Genomic DNA, 18,093 nt, shown 5'->3' on the forward strand with positions numbered 1-18,093 from the left:
GTGCATATAGTGAAGTTTTATTTTTGTATTGAGTTAATAAAATCTAACCAATAATTCATATCATCTAGTTGCTTGCTCTAACGTTGCTAAAACGTCTCTATGCTCGTTTTTACTGCAGCCAATTGATATTTTGGATTTATTTTCTCGCACCATTTCTATGCAAGTATTGATCAGGAAAAATGACCCATTCATTATTTATCGTTGGTGTAATGTTGGGTATAAATTGTGAATCAACCATCACGAATGACGAGCAAGCACACTTTCGTATCCAGCGTATTAATCATCACAATTTTATAAATCCATAAAGTCATGTTTAATGTTAACCCGTTAAGTGCGTAATTAAATTTTCGAAACTCTCCTTACTGTGCGTATTTAATTTGATCACTCGCAGTATTTTTCGTCGCATTATTGCTTGCTAGAAGATAGGGGAACCCCCATGACGCACCACAATACGCTTTAGTTCAATTTCCTTTTGTGTCTATTGCTTTAATTTTTTCATGGACTGGTGCGGAGAAGTCTCCGGCTGGACTATTGTTTTCTGGTGTAATCGCATTACTCTCAAGTGATTATACCTTTCACATTTGTGAAATTATTCAACTAATTGTTTATTATGAAGAAAAAAACTATATCAGTTCACAGAACAGAATAATTTCTAAGCATTTATAGGACACTAAACAAAGTACACTTAAGTTTAGTTTGGAAATATTCAAACTGTATCATTTTCTGACGCTTGTTCTAACATTTGCAGCAACACAAAACCCTATTGTTTTATTTGAGTATATGTTATAAAATATGTTTTCAAACACAACAAAATATTTCTGAAACTGCTTGCAACATTACATCAAAATGACTTCACACTGACTGAACGCGCATGATGTGGTTCGAATTTTATACAACAGAAGGAACCCATTTCAGAAAAAAAAACATTTAGGATGAAATCTTTTTATTCTTGCAATTGTGGTTATATTGTAGGTGAGTGCAGAAGCTACCTAATATTGTAATCGAGTGATTTAGGGATTAATGATTTCCGTCAGGCTGCAATCGTTATTTTGGTGTAAACAATGCATCCATGTTTCTTCACACGTCATAATTGCGCCTTCCAGACAAAGCGAATAGAGGAAAGCGAAATTAAAAGTGCCATGAATAGTAGGCTGGCGCAAAATCTCGAAAAAAAATTTTTTTTTGTCTTTTAAACTTTTTGTCAGTTTGGAATATTGTTCCTTTTGGTAAATGTATCTCCTACACCAAATTTCACAAAAAAATATTAACGTTTGACCCTGGTTCACCTGGTTTGAATTTTTTCAAAATATCGAATTTTCGCTTATCCTTGAAACTGCTCACACGCTATCTTCTAATGCACTCTAGCATCTTAATGGACACAATAAGAGGCAGTAACACAAACTTGTAGCAAGCAAAGTGGTTTAATTAGCAACTCCATGAACACTGACACGTGTATTACTCTTAAAATGTCGAATTCTACCACATTTCAGACATGATTTTCTTTGTGCACCCTTCACCGTAGTAAATATCTACTGCTTTCAGTTTCTTGAATCATTTGACGATGTTTATCGATTTCCATAGTCCAACAAAACTTTTTTTTATATAAAGGCAGTCATTTTAAGTTATTTCGAGGCCCCTTATTCTGAAAATGCACTAATTTTTCTCGAATTGGCTTTAGTTTTTGAGTTACAGCAAAAATATTTTTTTCGTAATTTTTGAGACCCTATAGAGTTAACGTCGTGTCGTTTACTACATAGACAAAACTGGAAGTAATCCCAGGCACATTTCTGAGTTGTATAAACGCCATTTGGAACCAATCACGTTGATTACAACCCAAACAAACAGCTATTTAACGTTTACCAGTGACGATCGGTGAGGGAAAGCAAGGAAAGCAGTGCTTACCTGAGCGAAAACTATGCAAAATATAATGACTGAATTCTAGGTTTAACTTCTTATTATTTTTATCATGTCTGTTTTAACTTGAAAGTTACTGTATTCGTGACTAGAATTACTCGTAACGCTTGTGAGTAGTCTAAGTCCTCACCAAACCGCATGTCTTGCCTATAAATGCCAATTAACGCAAACGCTTCTGTCAGAAACAATCACTGAGGCTCCAGGGAAGCAACTATCAAAGTTGCTTATCCAGATTCAAAAATGTCAAAAAACGCCTTCGTTTTATCCAATCCTCACTCGTTTTGCAAAACGTCACCAGCTGCTTAGCCAATCAGATGTGTTAAGGTGAGACCAGGTGAGTCTTGCTTTCCCAGTGACGTCAATGCATACATTCGCTAGAGCGGCTAGACTAACTCGTCAGAATGGTCTCTCGTCACGGTACACAGCACAAGCATCATAATGCCGAAATAATTGTTGCTGTTTTTTTGATGTCTCCTCGCCATGTACTTTAGCCTACTAGCTTTCATAGTCATGCCTTTGCCCTTTTTACAGCGTTGATGTAACGTTACTTCGCCAATGAACGTTCAGGTGCGGATGCAATATTTAGTTTGTTAAGCTTCTATACGCAGGAGGCAAACTTATCCAGCTTTTTGTACAAATTGCTTGCGGTTGTAATGTTTAGGCCTAAGTGTTAGTTTTTGTAGTGTAGGCCTAACTGAATATCTCAGAATGAACATTCATGACGAATTAAATATTTAGACAACTATTATTCCATGTCTAACACTAGATTTTGGTCCTGCAACGTTAAAATTAAGATTGTTCATGACTTCTAAACATTAAATGGATGTATGATCACGACATAGGCGAAGCACAATTTGACAGATTTTTATTTTTAATTTGTTTTGGAAATGCTCTCAGAGCGCACCAAAATGGAAGTGTTTTTCAAAAATTTCTGGGGGAGGCCCCCAGACCCCCGCTGGAAGTGTTGCTTTCGGCAACACGCCTTCGGGCTTCGCCCGACGGTTACGCCTTTTGTGCCTACTACCTTGCTGCAGCATATTTACAAGTTGCTTTCCCAACGGTTTAAGCCACCGAACGTCACTGACGTTTACTGGCCTAGTAACAATCAAAATATGATGTGAAGTAAGCCTGAGGATACAAGATGTAGAATATATAACTTGCGTTTTGCATTAATATATTTGTTGACTTCAACAGTATCAGACTTACTAAGTAAGCTATTAAGTACAAACAAAATGCATACATTGTTTTGCTTAACAAACTAGACAAATAAGCAAAACAAAGCTGTCGATGAACAAACGCAACTCTTTATTATGATTGGCCTACTGAGCGACACCCCATCAAGGTACGAAAGCCATTTATATAATTACAGAATACAAAGTTATGTTATTCAGTAAAGTAGCTGCTTAGAATTTTATCCTTGCTGCGGAAGAACGTAATCTTGGCCTTGGAGTCAGGAATGCCATGTTGATCGAGATGAGGAGCCAAGATTCCAGCTACCACTTTTGATAGCTAAATCTTTAACTACTACAGTAGGTGGTAGAAATTTGGTTTTGAGAAAAAAAACTTGACCTTGCTCCAAAACACTACTGAAGGTATTGAGGTTACTCTCAGTCATGCCCGTTTTCCCATTGTTTCAAGCAAATCACCACTTGAAACTAGAGAGGGCAAACAAAAAACAGAAGTAGCAACGTCCATGCAATGACTGCCTTGCACACTCCATGTAAACATAATGTTCCAACTTCCTTCGAACATCCTCACCGTGCAGAAGTATCAATTTTCATGTTGATGCCACGGCTTTCTTTATGCCATGACACTCTGAACTTCTTAGCCTTGAGCCCAGTAACGGGTTTGCGTGCAATGTTTGCATACTTTATAGGAGGAACCCAGGACTTATCTTGATCACCCAGCTTCATGTCCAAGTAATAATAATAATAATGCTTGTTTTTATATAGCTAACTGCTCTTGGCTGATGCTGAGCTGTGTCGGAGTCTGCCTCGCTTTCTGACCTAGTCTTATTTTGAAACGATCCCTGTTTCATATCTAGAAAGTTAGGTTTTAGCTTGTTTTTATATAGCGCTGTATCTATCGCAGAATGCGTTGCCTCATGCAGCAAAATATATCTGGGTTGTTTGTACAGCATCCTACTTGTCAAAGGCATATTTTATTAGCCTATGCCATTTATTTAGCCTATAGACCAGAAAAAAAAACTTCTTGCAGCAAAGACTTGGCCTTAGCAAAGGCTTAGAATAAAATTTCATTTGTACAGTATCCATTTCAGTAGGCCTATCTATTCAATATAAAGCTGCATTCATAAACACATGACTTTCGGGATATTTTTCTTGTGAGGTACTGATTCACAACTGTTTTCATTGAATGTTTATGTCTCCCTTATTTTAAACACAGTTCATTTCAACTTTTGCTTGCGTTTTGAACTTTTGTGCAGGATGAACTAATTGAACTAAACAAGTGCAATTATGACATCATAATGGTAAACAGGGCTGAAAATAAGTGATTTGCTAATTGAAGATTTTGAGAAACGACTTCAAAAATATTTTCATTGTCAAATATCTCGAAAACTAGTCGCTTCCACTTTGGTGGTAATTACCACAATTGTGGTATTTTCATCATGCTTGTGGTAAAAATGTGGTAATGATAAATTTGTGGTAAAAATGTGGCAATATGGAAATTTTGTGTGGAAATGTTGCCAAAATGTGAAATTTATAAATTTGACATAAAATACTATCAATAAGTAAGAGCATTTAAACTGTTGTCTTCCGAAATCGAACAGATATGCAAAAACTACTTATAACGGCATGCGACTAGCATGTTCCGCTGTTTTCGGTTTGATTTTGGAATGCGTCCTGACTTTTGTGTTTGAACGTAGGCCGTAGGGTGACCAACTGACCATGTGATCATATTCATAGTCAAGATGTCTTTTAGATTCTAGCTGCGGTGTCAAGTACAGTACTTTGCTTTCTTATTTCGGACGTTTTAATAACTGTTAATAAACTGAGTAGTTGTTTTAGACCTTATTTTACACTATAAAGTGTAAATATAGCCAAATAATATCGTTGCCAGATAAGGAATTCTGTCCTAATCTGAGAAAAATTTAAAGCTGCTGAAAACAAAAATTTGCACTTTGGATTTTTTTTTGGTTCTGGGTAAAGATCAAAACCCTAACCTTATAACTAGGGCCCGTAAAAGCCAATAAAGTCAAAATTTTTTAAGGACTTCGTCTGTCTACGAATCAAAGAATAAAGTTGTTTTCAGCACCTGTGGGACTGTTTCTAAGAATTTTATAGGTCAAAATAAAGTCAAAATTTTTAATAAGGTCAAAATTTGTCAAATTATGGCTTTTGACAAACTTTTTGTGTTTCTTGAGAGTAATTTTTGTCAAAATCTTCGTAGAAGCATTGTAAATCAGGAACTGCGACACAATTAAGCCATATTAACCCATAAAAGCAGGAAATATGTCACAATGCCCACTTGGATCAGCAGTAACTTTTATCGCAAATTGTCCATTGTTTATTCATTGTTACGTATTTAAATAATTTTTATAAAACACTTGCTCTTCACAAACGTCCGTGGTCTTTCGAACATCAACAGTTTGGATTTTAGGAATAGCTTACTGACATTCTGTAATACAAACAGTGATGGGCATTATCGGCGATAATTATCGGCGATAAATTTTTATCGCTTATCGTTATCGCTTAATTATTTTTTCAGTTATCGTTTATCGTTATCGCCAAAGGCAATATTTGATTATCGCCGATAATTAATCGCCGATAAATTTTATTTCGGATCAACACACAAGTGGAAAGAACATGAAAAGTAATATTTTTACTAGCCACCTAGTTAATGAAACTAAAGTTAAAACCAGTTCTTCTTCAGTGCCTGAAGTGTGTGTGCACACTGCACAGGTCGTTGTCATGGGAGGGGCACGCCCCCTGCAGCGACGGCCCTGACAACACAATAATCTTTAGAGTTGCAAATTGCAATGCAATGAAATGCATGCAACATGTCTCTTGTTGTTTTGCTGCAATCGGCAATCGCGAGTGAATTTTACAATTATAATGTAAGCGCACAGGCGGTACAGATTCCTTTGAAGCGAAGCGAAAGAAATTGGCAAGTGGTTTATGAAAGTGTCGCAATACGAGGCCGCTTTTACATCGGAAACATGGTCTTTCGCGCCACCATCACTGAAACAAATCATTGCAGAATATGATATTGCTTGAAGCATTTGACATGCAGACCGACATCACACTTTTTGCATCTTGTAGTAGTTTTTGCATGACAATAGGCGCATCGAGTTGCGTGGTAAAATTATGCTAAATACAGTATAACTTTTCTCATTTACCTATGCTGCATAGCCGAGTGGTGAGAGCGCTGGAACGGCAATCGAAAGGGCGCCGGTTCGACACCGCTCATGAGCATACAGTTGCGTATCGAGTTGCGTGGTAAAATTATGCTTAATAGCCTACAGTATAACCTTTCTCATTTACCTATGCTGCATAGCCGAGTGGTGAGAGCGCTGGAACGGCAATCGAAAGGACAGGAAATTGTCTTTCGCAGGACACTTAAAGTAGGGCTACCATATGTCCTCTTTTAAGAGGATTTGTCCTCTTTTTTGAAGAAAAATAAATTGTCCTCCGAGGCAGTGATGGGCATTATCGGCGATAATTTATCGGCGATAATTATCGGCGATAAATTTTTATCGCTTATCGTTATCGCTCAATTATTTTTTCAGTTATCGTTTATCGTTATCGCCAAAGGCAATATTTGATTATCGCCGATAATTAATCGCCGATAAATTTTATTTCGGATCAACGCACAAGTGGAAAGACCATGAAAAGTAATATTTTTACTAGCCACCTAGTTAATGAAGCTAAAATTAAAACCAGTTCTTCTTCAGTGCCTGAAGTGTGTATGCACAGGTCGTTGTCAGGGGAGGGGGCACGCCCCCTGCAGCAACGGCCCTGACAACACAATAATTTTTAGAGTTGCAAATTGCAATGAAATGCATGCAACAAGTCTCTTGTTGTTTTGCTGCAATCGGCAATCGCGAGTGAATTTTACAATTAAAATGTAAGCGCACAGGCGGTACAGATTCCTTTGAAGCGAAGCGACAGAAATTGGCAAGTGGTTTTTGAAAGTGTCGCAATACGAGGCCGCTTTTACATCGGAAACATGGTCTTTCGCGCCACCTCACGATCAACTATTTTATTCTTGTGTTTTCTTTTTTCGTTGGAAGTGTTAGTTTTTAGTAATTGTCGTAAAAAAATAAAATCTCTCTCGTCAAAACACGAAACTTACTGTTTTAAGTGCATTAAATCTTTAGATGAGTAGATTAACTAAAATTACAAGAACTTGCCTTGAGACGTGCGTTTACGTCACAAACTCAGTTTAAAAGACAAAATTCACACACAATAACAACACAAGATTGGTTATAGACTGTGAGATCGATTTTTTTTAGCTTGACGATATAACTTTATTCCAAAAATAATAACCAAATGCGTAAGTGCCATTTAACTTAAAAAGTTAACCCATTTGTGCCGAAAGAGAAAGTACTTAAAAAAAATTTCGGAAAATTTAAATATTGCATAATTATGAACTAAAAAACATAACACAATTATTTTTTTCCTAATTGTGTTTGTACTTTTTGAAAAAAAAGCCGTCCTATATATAAGACGCTACGCAAATCCGTTATCAAATTTCACAAGCTTGATGGATTTCACAGTGTATGCACATTTTTACTACCAATAACGCTTAAGATTACTGATAAATTTTCAAGCATTTTGCGTTTTTTGGAATTTTTTCAAATATTATGCTGACTTTGCTGTAAACAACCCTGCAGAAAGCAAAATACAAAGTTTGGAATTTTTTATGTTATTTTCATTTGATTAAATTATTTTGCCTACTGCAGCGGCAGTGTAACTCAATTGATAAAAGCATCGATAGCTCAATTGGTTAGCGCGTCACTTCTGGAACGAAGAAACTTCAAGATCAATAGCGGCGCTGGTTCGACTCTCGGGGTGTGCGCTTGAGCAACGCACGTTAAGGGCTGCTCTCCATTCAGCGGCATCTAATGGATGGAATAGTTCCCCGACAACAAGCCTTCAACAATCGGAAACTTCACTCTGTCAATCTCGGTGACCGGCCTGCATCAGTGATTCAAAGCCTCTACAAGTATGCGAAACTGCCAGGATTAAGCTCTGCAAGAAGCTTTCCCAGTCCGAGGATAAAGATTCAATCAATCAATCAAACTGGTATCTAAAGGTATAATTATAAGCACGGCGGTTAGCCTACCTCAGTGGTTTGATTCTGGATCAAGAGGGTGAAGATTCGATATTTACTGCCGCTGTTGCGATTCTATTTATGCATAACTTACAAAAAGTTTTGTCCCTTTACAGTATATTATGTTCGATTTTTCGTCATGTTGATGAAAACAGTTCGTGCTGCATGGGATGGGGCAGCGCTAATCAAGAAAAAAAAAATTATCGTTATCGGACATTATCGGCGATAATTTATCGTTTATCCTTATTGCTTAACTTTTTTTTGATTTATCGTTTATCGTTATCGCTTTAGGCATTTTTCGTTTATCGATTATCGTTATCGCTTAACTGAAAAATGAGTTATCGCGCCCAACACTGCTCCGAGGACACCCAAAAATGCTCAAATGTCCTCTTTTTTACATTTTCAGTTTTCTTGCTAATATTTTCAACAGAATTTCATTGTGATGTGACTTTTTCTCAATTTCCAACCATTTTTGTACCAATGCAACATTCTGATTTATAGATTTTGAAAAAAAACATTGACGTAGGCTACTATTTGATCTGCTGTTCTAAACAACCTTAGAGGTTCATTGAAACATAGGCTACTACATTGCTTTGCGATTGTCTTAAGTAGTCAAATAGTGGTCAGCAATGAGTGCTAGTGGAACTGCAAATCCACATGTGAGGAAATTTTCTCATTTGAGGAGATCTGATCAACAAATTTATGAAAATGAAAAATTGGGACAAAATCAAAAAAAAAAATAAGAAAATTAAAAAATGGAGTAAATTGCAAAGAAATAAAACTTTAAGAAACGCAAAAACTTGCAAAAGAGTTTGACATGTTTACATTGTAAGCTTCTCACACTTTTGCAATAAATGATTGTTTTACCCAGATCTATTTTGTATTGATATAGCGCTTGTAGACGTTGCTAATATACTTAATAAATTAATATATACTTACTAACTAAATTAATATACTAAATTAATATATACTAATTATACTTACTAACTTAATAGTTTGACTAATTTGTCAAGTGAAGCAAATCTAAAAAAATATCCAATGGGCACTGTGCATAACATAAATATTTCAAAAATAATTATTTTTAAAATAAATTGTGGCACGGATACTTACAACTTATGTGGGTGCAAATGTAGAATGAATTTAATCTATGATGCACTCATAATAGTACAAGGAAGGTAACAGCCTTTTAGTTGAATCTGTCCTTAGCATCTCATTAACAGCTGTATCATGGCTTACTATATGGCATGGCTACTTAATATAGTAAGCCATGAGCTGTATACAACTTCAATTATATTTCATGCAAGTAAGTTTATGATTTCGTTAAAGCTGATCCTTTTTTTCTGAAAAAAGTTAAGGCATGGCTACCTGTAAATGTTGCCTGATTTAGTGATTTGTCACATTTTTATTACATTATTAGGCTACATCACATTTTTATTTTGTCCCACAAATCGGCTTGCGAAAAACAAACTTGTCTGGATTTTTTGTGTCTGTTTTTTTTGCTGTAACTTTTGTTGCATAAAGTCTATAATTATATCCAAAAGAATGTAAAAAATTCTTCATACGTAACATTCTACTTGTATTTTACTCGCTGGCGAAACGTGTCCTCTTTTTAGGCGATGAAAATATGGTAGGCCTACTTAAAGGCATGCCTGAAAGTGGACATGAAGATTGGCTTCCTTGCCTTCCCGTCCACTTAATCTAAATCTGCAACCACCGGGCGTAAGCCTGGATACGACGACGATTTACCTATGTGACATAGCCAACGCTCAATCAAATATTTTTATTCCCACTAATAATACAGTGCCTATATTGTAATTCTTATCTCAACAACTCACCGTTCTGCCATTGCTTTAATGATGGTGTTCACAAAGAAAACAGAAAAATTTGTCTGAAATTATCAGTAAGTTACGATAATTATGTTATTGTTCTTGAACAAACACGACTAATTTGACAAGCTTGATGGATTTCACAGTATGCACATTTTTACTACCAATAACGATTAAGATTACTGATAAAATTTCAAGCATTTTGCGTTTTTTGGAATTTTTTCAATTATTGCTGACTTTGCTGTAAACAGCCCGTAGAAAGCAAAATACAAAGTTTGGAATTTTTTATGGTATTTTCATTTGATTTAATTATTTTGCCTACTGCACGTAAGCGGCAGTGTAACTCAATTGATAAAAGCATCCAACTGGTATCTGAAGGTATAATTATAAGCACGGCGGTTACCTCAGTGGTTTGATTCTGGATCAAGAGGTTGAAGATTCGATAGCTACTGCCGCTGTTGCGATTGTATTCATGCATAACTTACAAAAAGTTTTGTCCCTTTACAGTACATTATGTTCGATTTTTCGTCATGTTGATGAAAACAGTTCGTGCTGCATTGGGTGGGGCAGCGCTAATCAAGAAAAAAAAATTATCGTTATCGGACATTATCGGCGATAATTTATCGTTTATCGTTATCGCTTAACTTTTTTTGGATTTATCGTTTATCGTTATCGCTTTAGGCATTTTTCGTTTATCGATTATCGTTATCGCTTAACTGAAAAATGAGTTATCGCGCCCAACACTGAATACAGAAATGCCTGAGCAAGCTAAATCGTCTTCAGCAAAGGTTAGACAGATTTGTCGAGATTTTCCTGATGAATTTAATGCAACTCTCGGGGGTGATGTAAGGTGCAATTTTTGTGAGTTCATAGTGAAGTGTGATAAAAAGGATTTTTGTTGAAAGCCACAGAAAAAGTAAATGCCATCAAGCTGGATTGGAGCGACAACAAGCATCGCAATCAAGGCAACTTTTATTGTACAAGCCCCTTTTATTGAACACGTTTGGGTCTGAAATCGACAAACTATTATGTTTGGGTAACTGGTATCGATTCAAGAAAGAACTGTGCCCTTTACAAATAAGCAATTTCATTAGGTCAAAATTTGATAAAAATAAAGTCAAAAAAAAATTTTTTTAGGTCTTTTTGTTTGTTTGTTTTTTCATATATTTACCCTGCATTGCGGGAAAGCGGACTTGAGCGCTATGCATCGGTGTACACCTTCCGACGTACACCTGACCCACGCTGCAGCCGACGGCAATGTCTGTTTCCGATTGTCTACTCTACTTATAACTTAAATTTGGTACTACCCATTACTCGAAATCGATCACTGGGTAGAGGCAATTATCGTAAAGTTTCTTGCCCAGAGAAACAACAGCAAGTGGGGGTGGCTGGAGTCGAACATGCAGGCTCTCGACTGCGAGCCCAACGCGCTGTCTAACCCTTACTAACTTTAATCCTAACTCTGGCAATACTTGATTGTAACTATGGCAACAAGTGGGTAAAAATAGCCACTTTGTTATGTAAAAGTAAGTCGAAATGCGGTTAAAATCGGGTAGAAAATCACAATAAAAAATGTGGTAATCTGAGGACAAATGTGGTAATACAAGTGGTAATCTAGCTTTGTAAAAGTGGAAGCACTGAAACTAGAGCCAATTCCAAAAAAACTAAGTGCATTTTCGGAATCAGGGGCCCTGAAATACTCTATAATGACTCTCATCTTCTGTGCCAAACTTTTTTTGTTGGTCTATGTTATAAATTCACTGACTGCGAAAAGGCTTTAAATCAACTAAAATGACACTAAAAGCATGCACTATTAGTGACTCTCAGGCTTGGAGTAGGGTGAAGATGTTCCATGTGGAAGTTAACAGAGGAAGTGACATCAAAATCACGTGGTCAAATTTTGAGAAATCCCCTCTTCAGATACTGCTAAACCACTTCGAAATTTACTAATTTTTCAGAAAAATTCAGAATTTCTCCTTGGGTGAACCAGGGTCAAAGGTTAAAACCCAACAAAAAATTTTGGTTTACAAATATCAGTGAGCAAAATGGAACATTATTCCAAACTGACAAAAATTTTAAAGAACATCAAGGAAAATGAGCCACCCTAATGAATAGCTGCGATCACGAAAACGACAACTGTCGTCTTACGCACAGCAAGAGCGACTATCTCGGACGACAATTGTCGCCATACGCACTTAAGAGGTTAAGAAGATAGAAAATTTTGCGGTTTTTTGTTGCTTGCACAAAAGGAACATACTTTCATGGCATAATGTTGTTTTCTTTTAATAGGTCAGTAAAGGTACGACATAAAACGCACAAGTTTATATTAAACTTCTATATTTTTTTGTTAAAGTTCAAAAAATAACTGTATTCGGAAAACTTTGTTTTCAATTTTTTACTCCGGAATGAAGCAAACGCAATAAAGATTTGCCAAATATGAGATTGCAATTTAAGATGTTCTGCATCAAAGAATTTTACTCACACAATTTGCAATGACGACCTCTGTAGCCTTTTTTGCATTGGCAAGAATACGAACAACCGACATCGGTGCATTGGCCATTGTTTCCACAAGGTGAGCTGTCACATGGCTTCCCTGAAACTGACGCAGAGCTAGTAAAGTTAGTTTTTCATTACTTCTTTTTTACAAACGTATTATGCAAGTTGAGTGAAAATACAATTCACTCAATGTCAACAAAACGTAGCTTTAAAGCGGTGTTTAGGGCTAGGCCATGTATCAATGCATGTTCTCACATGTCTACTTCAGTTTTTGATTTGATGTAGTTCAGAAATTACTGTTGTGACGCCCCTGGTGAGTTATTTCAAAACTGCAAGGGGGTCACCATTTAATTCGTCTTCGTTCTTAGATGTGAAGAATTCTTTAAACTCTGCTCAAGTAGGTTTACACTTTTGCTAACTATCAAACTGAATTTAGTTAAAATTTTATGACTTTTGCCGATAACCGAGGTATTATCTCAGTTTGATGGGCCAGGACGCAATAACAAAGCCAAAGCATGACATGATATAGGTTTACTTCTTTTCCAAACAACGGTTTACATTTTCACAAGTCAGAAAAGATATCGACTATCGTTAGTCCGTTAGGTTTCAATTGTAATCAACATAAAACTTTTACCTAGTTTTTCACATGCGTATCCTCTGGCGTTTCCATTGTAGTTTAGAAAATATAAACGTTTAAGATTATTTGATCCTTGGAGCACAAATGTCGTCAAAACGACTTTGCTAATGCTTGTTGTTCGTTTCGGCCAATCTGATCTCCATCGCGGATAATGATGGGTGTTTGTAGTCGTTGGTATCACAGTGTTGTCCATCCATCTCGGTATTCTGTTAGCTCCCCACTCACCCCCGATGAAAAAGAAATGATTCTGCAACAAATTCATATAGTTACATTTTCAGAGATTTACAAAACAGGTGATTTCATTTTCTGCACAGAAATAATCTTTTCAACAAGAGGTTGTTGAAATATGATATAACCAGGGCCGGCACAAGGCTACTTTGCACCCCAGGCAAGGTTCAATTTCTGCATCCCCATTGGCTTAACATTTCACTGTATGAAGTGAACGATGATAGTTATAATTTAATTATAGACAGACAATCGATAACAACTTAATAACATTGAATTGCATAATTCAAAATTAATACAGAAATGAAATAGATACATAATTTCGAACGTTAAAACGAACTGAAGAGGGCAGAAAGTTTTGCCGAAAACGTTCGAAATTATGTATCTATTTCATTTCTGTATTAATTTTGAATTATGCAATTCAATGTTATTAAGTTGTTATCGATTGTCTGTCTATGGTTTTTAAAAAGTACCTCTCTACCAAAGCTATAATTTAATTAGGTTTCTGCAACTCAAATTGGTGTTGATTAAATTACTTTACATTGGTAAGCAGCAATTCAAAATTAAATGATAGTCAAGACTTACGCAATGCTGCTACCAAACTAACTGGCACTAACATATAGCTCAGTTTAAGTCAAAACATCACATTCCATGCTAACTTTTCCATTTGCAAGTTTCTTTACCAATTTTGACATGTTCAGCGCGAAAGCATAGCGAGGCTCGATGTATATCGTAGCTACTACCTTTGACATAGATGGTCCAGTGAGTACTTTTGGACCAGGGTTCGGGATCATTTTAGATACCTAAAAACTTGTTGAAAAACCCGATATATTTCTATAAATGTCCTTGTTTTGCACTCTGATAGTCAAGGTGTCCTTCCTTCCTAAACAAACATCAAACTTTTTCCTGAAAAAACTTTTTAGAGGCCAGCATTAGGGCCCGGAATTACGCTTGGTACGTACCGGAACCGACCTGTTTACTCAGTGGCCCTCATTATAACTACTGTAATCCACCATCCAGACAGCAAATCAGGTCTTTTTTACATTAATTCAAGGTCTATAAAAAGAACTGATATGCTGACTAGACAAACCAATGCTGAACCACTGTAGCGCGTATAGGCTACAATCGTTTTGATGAGTTTCAGCTTTGAAAAGCTTCGCTCAGCGCTTGCCACCGATATTGAAACCGTCAGTAGAATATGGAAATCTATGGAGCATTTGGTAGCCTATATTGTCTGCAAGTTTTTATTTCACCAAAAACAATCGCACATTCAGGGCATAGATTTTGGGAATTTTTTAGTTTTTGCTGTTAGTTCACAGCTCAACTGATCGGCATCAATGTGTTTGCTTGATTGAAGCCTACCAACTTTTTCTAAAAGTTGCAACAATGTCAGGTTCTTGCGACGGCTTGCAAATGCAAGTTCCTATTTCCAGATGAGCTCATAAAATCTGCGGTTTTGATGCATCAGAGCAACTTTATCGTTTATCACCTTGTAGGCTAAATGTTTTTCAACCTTTTTTGAGCCACGAACACTTTATGTATCAAAATAATCTTGTGGAACACCAAACAAAATTTTATAATAACGCAATAAAATAAAAGACACAACAATCATTCATTCACTTTCAGTTTTTTCTCAGTGCGACATCTGGACCGGTTTGGATGAACACAAAGTTGATATTCGGGCATGAACTGCAGAAAGACAAACTCGATGCTCTTGTGATTTTCGACCTGTGTTCCATGCGACACTAGTCAAACTAATAAATTTTTTGTGGAACATCTGAATCTTTCACGGAACACCGGTTGAGAATCGCTGTTGTAAAGTATAGACCTGCAGTTCCTACGACAATACTCGAAACACAAAGACATCTTTATAAAAGAAAAATTGCAAGAAAAAAGGTTTGCTCCCCTTGAAGGCTACAGCTTAGGCGGATGTATAGTTTGCCTAATGGACGCTCCGGCCCTGGATATAACGCCCTTGGGGATGGCCATCTCATCCACCCTCGTCACTATACTGGCAATTTCATCTTCCTACACATCGACTGGGGATACAGCATCACCAACTTGCACAATTGTGTGGGGGTTTGATTGCTCCTCTCTGCGTCGGAAGATGTGGGTTTGATTCCCCATCGGGCCTCACCAAAAACTGTTCAATTGTAGTAGGCTACTAAACTTCGTTTCTATTTGGCACTCAGCAAAAGAGTAAGTTTAGGTACTTCTCCGAAATTGTTTGCAACCGCTGACCACTCTGCTCTCGTTGTCGGAAGATAAGCCGCTACCCAACAGGCTGAGTGAATTGCGTTAGGACAACAAGTAAGACTCCTTCGAAAAACCAGCAGTAGATTGCGATTCAAGACGCTTTCAACGTTAGTCCTCGCCCTGAGAACAAGCCCAAATTGCCCAACAAACAAACAGCATTACCAGCACGTGTCTAGTTAGCTGAGTAATTTATCCAGCAACAAATACGCCCCATTCCACCACCCTAGATACATAGCCATCTTCACATCTTGACGATGGGCACTGAAACAAACTCAGACATGACCTTTACAAGCACTGGCCACGTCAAGCCGCCTTCTTGCGGATTCACATGCGTTACACTTTTCTCATTACACTGGTCTATAAAAAAAATTTGTTGATACACAATATGAAAATATGTGTTTTTGGCTGAATTTTGGCAGCTGATCTCAAATCTGAAGTCAGATTTTCTCTATCTCCTCAAGTTTTTAAGATATCAGTAAGCACCATATATGGTTATTTTCAGTATGCAACAGAAATTCGAGAGCCAAAACCAATGATAAAAAGTTAACAGGTATGTTAACAAGCAAAATAATGGTTTAAGTATGTTCTCAACAAAACAATGTCACTAAACTGTTCATGCTTGAAATTTTCAAAACAATTGTCAATTACTGCCTTTAATTGCCAATTACAACTCTTACATCATAATGCTAAACTAATTGTTACGTCGTAAATGCAATGTTGGAGACAATGAAGTCTATAATCAATCAATCAATCAATGTATTATTTGTCAGTAACAGGAACATACGTACATGTTTGAAATATACAAGTAATATACACAATGCAAAAGTTACACAAATTTTCATACCGACAGGGAGACAACGAGACGACCATACTGTCTATTAGTCAATTGCCACCCTACGGACATGACGATTTTGCCATTTAAAATAAGCTTACAAGAGAAAAAAAATAAAACGTTAAAACGTTCCCGCGCTTCAAAATACGCAAAAAAACAAACAAACATATTTAAGATAACATAGGCCTAAACAAAAAATTCCAAGAAGCTAGCAGAGATTAATCAATTAAGACTGAACATGTTATATTGCATATGAAACTGAAAAGTTGGTTTCCCTAACAGATCGCTTACGAGTTACGATGCACTGTAGCTTTGTAAAATTAACTTTTTGATCTCTTTTTTGAAACAATGAAATGATAAGGTTTTTAGCCTACTTGGAACCTCTGACCAGACCACTGGCCCCAATACCTGCATGGACTTTTTGCCGAATTCTGTGTTTGATCTATTTATAAAATAGTTGTTGCTTGTTTGATATCTTGTGTTATGCTGATGAATGGATGAAGCATTTGTAAATAAATCACAATACGTAATATTTACAATATAAAATAATAGTAATAGTAATCACAATATAAAATATTTTCTATTTGCTAGAAAAAGAACAAAAAGTGGATTATCATAAATGATTGTGTCATGACAAGGTACATAATGACCTGGCTGAAGGTGGACACAAAGTTTGACTTCCATGCATTCCGGTCACTAAACTTAAATATTTACCAACCTGGCAATATAGCCTGAATGCGAAGAGCTAACTTGGTTTACAATATCTTTGTATTGTACAAGCAAATGCGATTCAAAATCCAAATGTAGGCAGGCCTATATACCCAAATATAAAAGTTAACCCAAAAGTTTTGTACCACCAATCAACTCTCCAAATGTATATTATTGCATGCTTAAACAATTTGCTATAATATAGCTAGATACTTGTAATTGTTACAACGTTCTACTTACCGGACCTGTACCATACTTTTTGACCAACAAATTGTTAAACTCTTCCTGCTGTGTGTGACTTTTTATCATTGCTAAGCTGGAATCGAGCCTTAAGCAATCCTGGCTTGCAGCATCGTAAGTAAGTTTAGTATTATTTGATCGGATATAATATTCACATGATCCTGATGAAGATGGAGGTAGACGAAACTTGGCTGAAAAGAAAAAAGTATTATGAGTACAAATTGAATATTACGACCTTCATACAATCTAATAGATAATACTTTATAAACAGAAAATTGAAAAAAAATTTCTGTTAGAGTTTGTGCTTGAGCAAATTTTATTTTAAATGAAACGCATTGATTTAGTTGGAGATGCAACTTCAATTACAAAATAATGCCATGGCAATTACTTCAAATATTCTACTGTTAAAACTCCGCAATTTTTTTAGAACCGAATTCACATCCTGCTAAAAATCTATTACTACCAACCCTACTACATACAGCTGGTTGTTGAAAAACACCGCTCACCTCTACCCACGGTGTAATAAATTGGGTGAGCGTAGTTGCTGAAGTAAAGGCGGCCGAGAGAAAGGAACTGGCCACCCTACTCTCGTTAGTGCCGATGGCTTAGTATAATGAGAACCATCTTCTCATCTCCCGATGCTTGGATCAAGTATGGGACTTACC

At 36.5% G+C, this 18,093-nt stretch overlaps 1 protein-coding gene across 1 annotated transcript in view; it reads right to left on the bottom strand.

The window, feature by feature from the left end:
* The window catches only part of LOC145786609 (receptor-type tyrosine-protein phosphatase alpha-like), a 53,887-nt gene extending 35,998 nt beyond the window's left edge, over positions 1-17,889 (bottom strand). Inside the window, exons 1-3 of the transcript XR_014291304.1 lie at positions 17,429-17,889; positions 13,165-13,414; positions 12,517-12,633 (exon numbers count right to left, since the gene is read on the bottom strand). The gene's annotated coding sequence lies outside the window, so the exon portion shown is untranslated. The remainder of the gene's footprint in view (positions 1-12,516; positions 12,634-13,164; positions 13,415-17,428) is intronic.
* Between the last annotated feature and the right edge of the window lie 204 nt (positions 17,890-18,093).

The sequence above is a fragment of the Aplidium turbinatum genome, chromosome 17 (assembly GCF_918807975.1).
Source record: "Aplidium turbinatum chromosome 17, kaAplTurb1.1, whole genome shotgun sequence".
NCBI lineage: Eukaryota > Metazoa > Chordata > Ascidiacea > Aplousobranchia > Polyclinidae > Aplidium > Aplidium turbinatum.